The sequence below is a fragment of the Erinaceus europaeus genome, chromosome 2 (assembly GCF_950295315.1).
Source record: "Erinaceus europaeus chromosome 2, mEriEur2.1, whole genome shotgun sequence".
In the NCBI taxonomy this organism is placed as follows: domain Eukaryota; kingdom Metazoa; phylum Chordata; class Mammalia; order Eulipotyphla; family Erinaceidae; genus Erinaceus; species Erinaceus europaeus.
Window position 1 is genome coordinate 19,924,820 of NC_080163.1, and position 11,688 is coordinate 19,936,507.

The following is an 11,688-nucleotide window of genomic DNA, read 5'->3' on the forward strand; positions in this document are numbered from 1 at the left end:
AGCAAAGATATTTCAAAAATAGATCTGGATGTGTGTGTACTTAAAAATGACAAAGAATCATATATGATGACATATAAAATGACAGTGCCAGCATATCCGGTGATCCATATGGAAAAATTTAGATTTACATCGTGTTCCATTTATCAAAAAAAAAAAAAAGATATGCAGTTAGATTGGATTTCAAAATTTCAAAAATGCATATAAGCATAAAAATTAAGATCCATGTAAGGAGGAACTTTTATTTTAAAAAAATATTTCCTTAAAGTTTATATATTATTGGATAGAGACAGAAAGAAATTGAGAGGTTAGGGAGAGTTAGAGAGGGAGAGAGACTGAGTGACACCTGCAGCTTTGCTTCATCAACACTCATGAATCTTTCTTCCTAGAGGTGGGGACTAGAGGCTTGAACCCAGGTCCTTGCTCACTATAGTGTGTTCATGTAACAAGGTGAACAACTGCCTGGCCCTGGAACTCATCTTACAAAACAAAATATTAAGGCTGATGAAATAGCTCACTTGGATAATGCACTACTACCATGTGTTAGAGCCTGGTTCAAGCCTGGGCCCCAGTGAATTGAGGAAGTTCACACTGTTTCCTTGTGTCTACTTTATCTCTCTGCCTCTAAAAGAAATATTATGACATAAAATGAATGAATAAGAAGACAGGACATCCAGAACTCATTCAGGAAATATCAACATTTATACCCATGTATTTAATAAACCCAAGCCACTAAAGAAAAGGAAGATTACCAGTTGTTGATGGGTGTGGTGTGCTTACACCCACTGTGAGGAGATATGACACTGAAAACAACTGACAAGTGTCTTGTAATATTTCCCCCTGTTGAGCAGACCTCCATGCTGCATTGCTGATAGTATGATCTATTTACATAATCATTGTTTTGCCTGAGACCTGCCCTGCCTGCAGGGTATTGGTCAATCCCACTGGTTAGAACCTTCGCAACAGCTGCTATAGAAGCTTTCTATCTACACGATCTTTTCTCCACCCCATCTCCTAGCCATTTCCTTTTCCCACTTGCCACTTCTGGTTAAAGATATATATAAAGGCATTGTCTCTGATCAATAAAGGCATTGCATTGCATTGTATTCCTGCTCTGCCATGAGTTCCTGGTCTTTCTCACACGTTACTGATTAAGCAGCAGCTCAGGTCTGCTCCAGTCGAGTTCTCTCCAACACAGAGAGTGGGTGCCTGGGAAGAAACACCTGCAATGTTAGCCTGGAATCCCCCAATAAAGAGATATATTTAAAAGTAAAGATAATCCCTTCTGAAATTAAAATAAAAAATTATTGAGCACCTACTCTATGAAGACCCTATTTGAGATGCTAATGAATCTCAAATAAGTTATATAAAGCTGATTCAGCCCCATCATTTTACAAAGTGCACATCCTAATGATGGAAACCAAGCAAGTTTGTAGCTGTATATTTTTGACAAATAATCCCTTTTGAAAAGATAATAATACTGGAAAGTGTTGTAGGGTTAACAGATAAGACCAGATTGCTATTTTTGCTAACAAGGACAGAGATGACATTTGAGATGGGACCTCAGTGATGAGGAGAAAGCCATTAAAATAATCTACAAAAGGGTTTCTAGTCCAATAGTGCCAGGCTAGTGTTGCAGGCAGGAGAGAGGATCCAGGGACTCATGATGCATAGTAATAAAATTCTTTATTGATGTGGGGCCCCAGAGTCGAGCGTGAGCACAGCGGGTTATGCCACAAGGCACCAAACCGCAATGGCCATCTCCACTTTGCATGCCAGCCCTTCTTCAGGTTGGGACTCTATTGGTATGCATGAGACCCCTTCTGTTTCATTTGGTTTAAATCCCTCCTGCTTAACACTATTCTATTTACATAACCACTGCATTCTATTTACATAACCACTGTTAACAAGCACCACCCTCCCTCCAGGGCATTGGTGGTTCAGTGATAGGATTCTCGCCTGCTCTGCCCCCTCCTTGTCATACCCTGATCCTCTCCTTGTCACACTCTGATTTTCACCAGTCACTTTTCTCTCCACCCTCTCTATGTCACATCCTGTTCCACCCTACTTGGCAAGTATATATAAAGACAGCATTGTGAGTTTTACAGTACTTGAGTTTAGCTTAGCTCGTCTTAGATTGTGCTGTGTCCTGCATGAATAAAGAGATACTACCTACTGCTCAACCATGAATCCCTGGTCGTCTGTTACCTGCCCATGAAGCCAGCCCTGTGAAAACAACATAACCCGTCGAAAACAACATATGGCGCTACAACTTGGGACTGGACCTGCGCAACTCCCAGATAAGTGAAGACTTTGCCTACCTATGCACTAAAGTCTTCTCTTCTACTTATGAAGAGGTTTGCCAAAGCCTCTGCTGTTTCATTATGAGAGAGTTTCTCTGTCTCTGGAACATTTTACTCTGGGCCACACTTCGGTTCCCTAGCGGGAACTTTGGTTTCTTATGACCGGGATCATAGAGCTTGGGAGATGCACGGAGACTTCTCCTTGGACTTTCTGGATTCCCTCTCCCATGTTTCCTGAGGAAAACGACTACATTTTGCTCCGGGCCACAGTTTGGTTCTTTATGACCGAGATCGTAGGCCTTGGGATATGCATGGGGATTTCCCCTGGAACTTTCTGGACTTCTTCTCGAATGTTTCCCATGGAGAAGGACTACTCTAGTTTGAGGAGCATTCTTCAGTACCCTGGCAGTTCCCTAGTATGGAGACACGTGGTTAGTTCTACTCTCCTGATTGGATTCTTTCTTCGATGGGAAGACACTTTTAAAAATGGGTGCCTGAAGCAATCCAGCAGGAACAGTAGAAGCACCCTAAGTGGAATTTCGAGGAGGTTTTTGGACTAGGACGCCCTCCGGGGACTCTTAATCCTACATGGTGAGATCTTGATAATCTGGTTCAAGTTGTGTTTCATAAGAGAATGATTTGAATGACTGAATTTTTGTTTGACATTGACTTAAAAAAAATGCTGGACACAGCCATGATTTCTAGACACATCCAGAAACAATCCAAAAAAATTGTTTTTTCCCTCCTTTGATTTCTCTTTTACGTCTTGACATGAATCTGAAACGTTTAATCCTGAAAACTGTATGAGTTATGGGTGGGGCAGATAGTGCAATGATTATGTTAATTATTCTCATGCCTGAGGCTTTTAACCTTGGTTCTTCTGTTTACCTTTCCACATTTTATTGAGTTTAAACTGTTTAAACAACCTTAAAATCATACTAGAAAGGACTTCCAATTATAATGGAGTTATCGATTATAGTAAACGTCTAATCTGCTACAAGTTTTTTTTGACAAGTAAATGAATTTCAGCTGTCAAAGTCTTCACATGAAAAAGCATCAACTCAAATGGAATTCCTGGAAATCCATTTGGATCCTGTTCTCTGACATCGCCCACAAGATGGAATGACTACAACACACCCCTGGAAACCAATGAGGTGACCTGGCACGACCTGAAGAAACAGATTCACAGACTCCAAAGCTCACTCTCTACAGAAAAGCAGAATTCTGGTGGCCGACATTCCCCATCGAGACAGACGTGCAGCATTTCATCCTCTGGCATTTTCTTCTGTGGTCAGCTACTTTGGACTGACACCTCCATCGGACTTACTGGTACACGCTGCTGTGTTTCTCAAAGACTAACTTCAGCCAATTGCCCTGAGACTTTATAGACCATGTCCTGTCACCTGCAGGCTCTGCCCCAGAGGTAGAAAACTCCCCCTCCTTATTAGGTTATGCCTACAGAGGCATGAAGTGCCCCAAGAGGCAAGAGATGCCCACAGAGGCATGAAGCGCCCCAAGAGGCAAGAGATGCCCACAGAGGCAGGAAACGCCCTTTGAGGCAAGAGATGCCCCCAGAGGCATGAAGCACTCCCAGAGGCGATAAATGCCCTTTTGGGTGCTAGACCTTGCCCTTTGAGGCAAGAAATGTTCCCCTTGGCATCACACTGGTTATTGCTGCTCGCCTATTTTGTTTTTCATGTCTTATGCCAGTTTTTGTTTGAAAACGCCTGTACTATATAGGTTTCTGTTCACCCCACATTCCTAATTATATGGCCATTAGTTAAAAAGAAAGGGGGAATTGTTGGTATGCATGATACCCCTTCAATTTCATTTGGTTTAAACCCCCCTGCTTAACACTATTCTATTTACATAACCACTGCATTCTATTTACATAACCGCTGTTAACAAGCACCACCCTCCCTCCAGGGCATTGGTGGTTCAGTGATAGGATTCTCGCCTGCTCTGTCCCCTCCTTGTCACACCCTGATCCTCTCCTTGTCACACTCTGATTTTCACCAGTCACTTTTCTCTCCACCCTCTCTATGTCACATACTGTTTCCACCCTACCTGGCAAGTATATATAAAGACAGCATTGTGAGTTTTACAGTACTTGAGTTTAGCTTAGCTCGTCTTAGATTGTTCTGTGTCCTGCATGAATAAAGAGATACTGCCTACAGCTCAACCATGAATCCCTGGTCATCTGTTACCAGCCCGTGAAGCCAGCCTGGTGAAAACAACATAACCCATCAAAAACAACAGGACTTGAGAGAGAAAAGAGAGAAAAAACAGGAATAGAAGTGGGTTTTATGGGATAATACCAGAAGTGGCAAGTCAGAAATGGAAATGACTAGGAAAGGGGGAGGAGAGAGGTAAAAGACATGCTGGAAAGGTGGAAGCATCCTCAGCAACTGTTGCAATGGTTTTAACTGGTGGGAATTAGCAATACCCTGAGGGAATAATGTGGTGGGGAGACCTTTAGTTATTTCTAAGACAAAGCAGAAGATTGGTATGTAAATAATAATACTTGCATGGGAATATGGTGGTTTGTGGGACCTGCCAAAATTCAACCACATCTGTATAATTTTCCAACACAAAAGTTGAAATTGCGAGCTTATAGCTGATTTATGAATGTTGAGTGGTTAAGATCATCCAATGGAGCAAGCACGAATGCTATGAGCTAGGAGGAGATTAACCAAAGAAGAGTGAAGACATATACATAAGACTGACATCATTAACTCCTAGTCAATGATTATGAAGAGAGGGATCACTGACTAGGATTTGGATCTTGCCCTCACTGTACAGCAGTATTGATGGTAGGGACTTTCACATTATCTGAAGAGAAGCTGGGTCAACCTACTCTGCCACATGAGGAAGCTTGGTCCTGAAATGAGTGCAGCCTAGAATGTTCCTTGTTGTTACCATGGACTGCAAGCTCAGACTGGCAGGGACTCAGAGGTTACACAGGCTCCTGTGTTAAATATAAATAACTTTGGACCCTAGGTTAGATCAATAGTGTAAACAGTTTATGGCATTTTTATACTTACCTCATGTTTGGGAGCTACTGTTTGCCCTAATTCAGCTCTCTAGCCAAATTCTCAGCTCTGATATAATCTTCCCCAGATGCTATCAGGCTTAGGTAAAAATTACTAAAGTCAATGATCCCTTGGAACAAACCTAAGATATACTTACTATCTTTTTCCCACCTGAAGACTACTAGTTTCATCTACTCTGTTTCTACCACTGGTTTCCCGTTTATCAAACAATTTATCCTGCTTTATATTATAATGTCTTTCAGCTGCCAAGTTGCAGAGCTACTATGATGCCGTCTTGATTTCCCCGGGCAGATGAACTCACCAGTGGGTCCCAAAACCTCACATCTCCAGAGTTCTATCCCACTAGAGAGAGAAATGGGCTGGGGGCATGGATCAATCTGCCAACATCCTGGTGTAGCAGAGAAGCAGTTACAAAATCCAGCTTCTGTTCCCTATAAAGAATGTCGGTCCATACTTCCAGATGAATAAAGAATGGGGAAGATTCAAAAGGAGGGAGTGGGGCACAAATCTCTGATGGCTTGAACTGAAATTACACCCCCAACTGGGGGAGGAAGTTGGAGCCATGATGGTAACTTGGAAGCAACAGCTGGTTTTAGCTCCAAAACGAATCGGCTTGCAACCGGGGATTCTTTGCATAGGGTAGAATACTGAGATGTCAGAGATGTTGGGTAGTTGCCATCTCCCCCTGGCTTCTGCTTAACCATATGCCTAAGAGGGAGGGTGAACAAAGGCGTGGTCAGAGTAACACCAAGGAGTCCTATAACCCACTCTTGGGCTGGAAAATGAAGGCCAGGGGGACAAAGAAAGGGAAACCTCTGGCTTGATTATTTCTGAACTCACCCTTCCCCCCCACCCCAGAACCAGCCCCCAGGGGCCTGGGCAGCCACTCCTAGCAGGCTTCCCTCTGAGCTATTTTCTTTACCTAGATTCTTGGCTCACCAGGTTTTCATTCCAAGTCTTTTTCTTTTGGTTTTCTTTCTCTCTTTCTCTCTTTTTCTTTTTTTTTTTAGGTGGCTGGAGCTCTATTTGAGTGACAAAATACCTGACCCAATCAGAGCCTCAGCCCTGCCTGAGAAAGACTACCTGGAGGTTTTTGTTTTGTTTTGTTTTGTTTTGTTTTTGATACTTCTTACAGTTGGCTGTCTTTACTCAGGCAACCTGTAGACAATCCAAGTTCCTTGTTCATAATATTTGCAGAGTGTTCCATTATGTATATATACCACAGATTTCTCAGCCATTCATCTGTTATCGGCTACCTGGATTGCTTTCAGGTTTTAGCTAATACACTGGCCGCCAGCTATAGACCAATTTCTCTCCTCTCCATGTGTTACAAACTCCTTGAGAGGCTGCTTCTGTCACGTATTTCTCATCTTACAGAGAAATTCCTATCACCCGCCCAGGCTGGTTTCCTGGCCCTGGCCCTCTCAACTTACATTGAAAATGGATTCCAGAAGAATTTAAAGACGGGTGCTGTCTTTGTTGATCTCACAGCAGCCTATGACACGGTCTGGCATCGTGGTCTCCTAGTCAAGATCTCAAGATGCCTGCCTCCATGGGTGGCCAACACTATATAGTTTCTTCTCCAAAACAGAAGATTCTGGGTACATCTGGGTGACAAGTCTAGCAGATGGAGACTTGTCTCAAGTGGCCTCCCCCAGGGCTCTGTTCTGGCTCCTATGCTATTTAATATTTACATCAATGACCTCCCAGAAACTTCTTTAAGGAAGTCCATTTACACCGATGACATCTGCTGTGCAACTCAGGCATCCAAGTTCGACATCCTCGAGGAAACACTCACGAAAGACATGTCTCTGATATTTGATTACTGTAAAAAATGGCGACTAATCCCTAGCACTGCAAAAACGGTATCATCTGTTTTCCATCTACACCATGCCTCGGCCTCGCGTGAGCTTAATGTGCAGCTTGGAGATACGAGAATCCGGCATGAAGCCCAGCCAGTCTATCTTGGCGTTACTCTCTATCGCACTCTGTCATTTCACAAACATTTCATAAAAACTGCAGCAAAGGTGGGCGCGAGGAATAACATCATTGCAAGACTGGCCAGCTCCTCATGGGGCACGAGCGCTTCCACACTACGATCATCATCTCTGGCATTATGCTATTCCACTGCAGAATACTGTGCCCCAGTATGGTTCCGTAGCCCCCATGTCCACTTGGTTGATTCCAAATTATATTCCTCCATGAGGATAATTTCTGGAACCATCCGTTCCACCCCGGTTCCATGGCTGCCAGTTCTTAGCAACATCGCCCCGCCAGATATTCGTCGGGATGCGGCATCATCTAAGTTCATTTCCCACGTCTACGCTCGACCGGACCTGCCAATATACGCGGATATCTTCGCCCACCCTGTTCAACACTTGATGTCTCATCACCCAATCTGGTCCCCTACGCCTACAATGAACTTCTCTGTTCCAGTCTCTTGGAAACAGAGCTGGCAGTCAGCTGAGGTAAAGAACAAACACCTCATCACAGACCCCTGCAAGCGTCAACCCAGCTTTGACCTAGCACGTTATGACTGGGCTCTCCTCAATTGCTATTGAACAGGCCATGGCCAGTGGGCCGCTATGTTCCATCGCTGGGGAGCCAGAGACAACCCGAACTGCCCCTGCGGCTACAGACAGACTATGACCCACATAGTCAATGACTGCCACCTCTCCAGATTCAAAGGAGGTCTCGAAACTTTACATCAGGCTCAACCTGATGCTGTTGACTGGCTACGGAAGAAGGGCAAAAGCTAGAAGAAGAAGAAACTAATACAAATTTTGCTGCTATGAACATAGGTGTACACGTATCTTTTTGGTTGGGTGTTATGGAGTCATTGGGGTATATTGCCAAATAATCTCATTGTAACAATAACTATCTATTGCCTTCTTAAACCCTAGACAGCAGGAACCTCCTGATTCCTCTATAGAGCTTATATTTCTTTTCCTCCAGTCCTGGAATCTCTAGGATGGGGCTCACTTTTCTGTATGCTCTCTCAATTCATACCACATAATATTGCCTCCACCAATGCCAACCTAATCAATAAAAAGAGTACCACCTCTGCATTCTTCACTTTATATTGTGTTCAGAGACCTCAGGCATTCAATGTCAACCCTTAAGCATCATTACTCAGGTGAGACCTTTATTTTAATAAGATTCTTTAATTCTATTCCAGGTTGTTCACATTCTAACAAAGTCCCAAAACCTGGACGAGTTCCCATGATATAGAGCATATGTTCACATGCATCTATAAGTTAGGGCAAAATATATACTTGAAAGCAAAAGTACACAATAATCTGCAATAAGTCAGTATAAAGTTCGTAATGAAATAGTGTCTACTTAGACTTAGATACCCTCCTCATCTACTTCCTATAACATTTCCCTCACTTACTCGAAAGCTAACCTTATCAAAGCAAGGACTGCAAAAGCTGAGTAAGGGCATGAAACTGGCATACTTTAATGATAACTCTAGTCACTATCAGGCCACCTCATCAGCTGAGGCCCTAGTCAGAGAGTCCTGTGATTCCCAAAAAGCATGATGGGCCTAGACCTCCAATAAATCCCTCTCTCCATTGGTACCAGTCATCTCTATCAGGAACAACAAAACAGACCCCTTTATGGACCCCCATAGGACCTTGCCCTAAACTTGGATCAACAACGGTAGAGAATGTTACATCCTCTGAAGGCAGAATGGACAATATACTCTATGCTACACCAGAGGAAGATGAGTCCTGATATTGGGGCAGCTTGGAACGTTCCTACTCATGAACACAGGATGTGCTTAGATCTTCAGGGATGCAGAGTCACATAGGATCTTAAGCTGAATATGGGCCCAGATCACATCAGATCGATGGAGTTTACAGTCAACAATATTCATACACCATTACCATATTTGGGAGCTACTCTCTTCCCTGATCCAGCTTTAAGGTCCTTTTTCCAGCCACAACATCATCCTCCTAGGCAATAACTTGGATTCACTATCAGATTTCTGGCTCAGGGAAAAAAATATACTGGTATATCCACAGGTCCTTTAGGATATAGCTAAAATATGCATACTAGCTATCTACAAAATGGAGAAGCCCCCCCCCCCCAACTTTTCATCTGCGTTATTCCAGCCTTTATGTTCATGGTTAGTCAGCATTTTTTTTGACTTTATATGTTAACTTTCTTTTCAGCCACCAGATTCCAGATGCTAGCATGATCTCATCCAGCCTTCTGTGGACAAACAACCCCAGCAATGTGTCCTGGATCTTTGATTCCCCAAAACCCCACCCCACTAGGGAAAGAGAAAGGCAGGGAGTATGGATTGACCTGTCAAGCCCATCTTCAGCAGGGAAGCAATTACAGAAGACAGACCTTCCACCTTCTGCATTCCACAATGACCTTGGGTCCATACTCCCAGAGGATTAAGGAATAGGAAAGCTATCATGGGAGGGGATGGGATATGGAGTTCTGGTTATGGGAATTGTGTGGAGTTGTACCCCTCTTACACTATGGTTTTGTCAGGATTTTTTTCTTATAAATTTTTTTTAAAAAGCTATTAGGAACCATATAAGAAAAAAAGAAAGAAATTATACCCCTGTTATCTTAGAATATTGCTAATCATTTTTAAATTATTAATAACAATAATAAAATCTAGCCAGTTCCTTAAATGTATTTTATTTCATTTTTACTATAGTAAAGAATATTAGAGTTTTAGACCCCAAATCAATTGTTATGGTTTTAATTGTACAAATGTTATCATATTAGGCTGTGGATAGCTCACCCAGTGAAGTACATATGTGCTGTGCACTGAGGTTCTCATATATATATGAAACACTGACAAAAACCATAGGATAAAAGGGTTATAACTCCAAACAGTTCCCACCACCAGAACTCCATATCTCATCCTCTCCCCTGATAGCTTTCCTATACTTTATCCTTCTGGGAATATGGGCCCAGGGTCATTATGGGGTACAGAAGGTGGAAGGTATGGCTTCTGTAATTGTTTCTCTGCTGAACATGGGTGTTTGTAGGTTGATCCATACTGCCAGGCTGTCTCTCTCTTTCCCTAGTGGGGCAGAGCTCTGCAGAAGCAGGGCTCCAGGACATATTGCTGGGGCTATCTGCCCAGGCAAGGCTGGTTGGCCTCATGTTAGCATCTGAAACCTGGTAGCTGAAAAAATAATTAACATAAAAAGCCAAACTGTTGACTAATCATGAACCTAAAGGCTGGAATATTGCCGATGAAGATTTGGAGGTCTCTGTTTTGTAGATAGGTAGTAGTCCTATTTTAACTATATAGCAAAGGACCCATGAGTACACTAGTTGTTTTTTTTTTTTTTTTTCCTGAGCCTGACATCTGATATGCAGGTGGATCTAAACTATTATCTGGGGATATGATGCCATGCCTGTAAAAAGTACCAGAAACCTGGATCAGGGAAGAGAGTAGCTCCAGTAGTGTAATCAATTAGTGTGTGGTACTTATACAGTAGCTCCCAAATATGGGAAAGGTGTATACCCTTCTCATCTACTTCCTATTACTCTTCCTTCACTCACTCCAAAGCTAACCTTATCAAAGTAAGGACTGCAAAAGACCAACAAGGGCAAGAGTTTGGCATATTTTAACAATGACTCTTTAGTCACTATCAGACCACCTCATCAGCTGGGGCCTAGTTGGAGAGTCCTGAGGTTCCCAAACAGACAAGATGGACCTAGACTTCGAACAGACCCCTCTCTCCATTCTTACTCTTAATCTCTATCAGGAACAACACAATAGACCACTTTGTGGGCCCACATAGGACCTTGCTCTCAACGTGGATCAATAATGGTAGAGAATGTTCCGTCCTCTGAAGGGAGGCTTGACAACATACTCTATCTTCCACCTGAAGAAAATAGGTTCTGAAATGGGGGCATCTTGGAATGTTCCTACTCATTACCACAGAATGTGAACTTAGATATACAGGGATGCAGAGGTCTCATAGGCTCCTATGCTGAATATAAGCCCCAGATCACATCAAATCAGTGGGGTTTACAATCACAATATTTACATATCTTTCCCACATTTGGGAGCTATTCTTTTCCCTGATCCAGGTTTCTGATCCTTTTTCCAGCCATGACATCATCTCTCCACACAATAATGAGGTTATTTTTTTTAAACATTTATTTATTTTATTATTCCCTTTTTGTTGCCCTTGTTGTTGATGTCATCATTGTTGGATAGGACAAAGAGAAATGGAGAGAGGAGGGAAAGAGAGAGGGGGAGAGAAAGACAGACACCTGCAGACCCACTTCACTGCCCGTGAAGCAACTCCCCTGCAGGTGGGGAGCCGGGGGCTCCAACAGGGATCCTT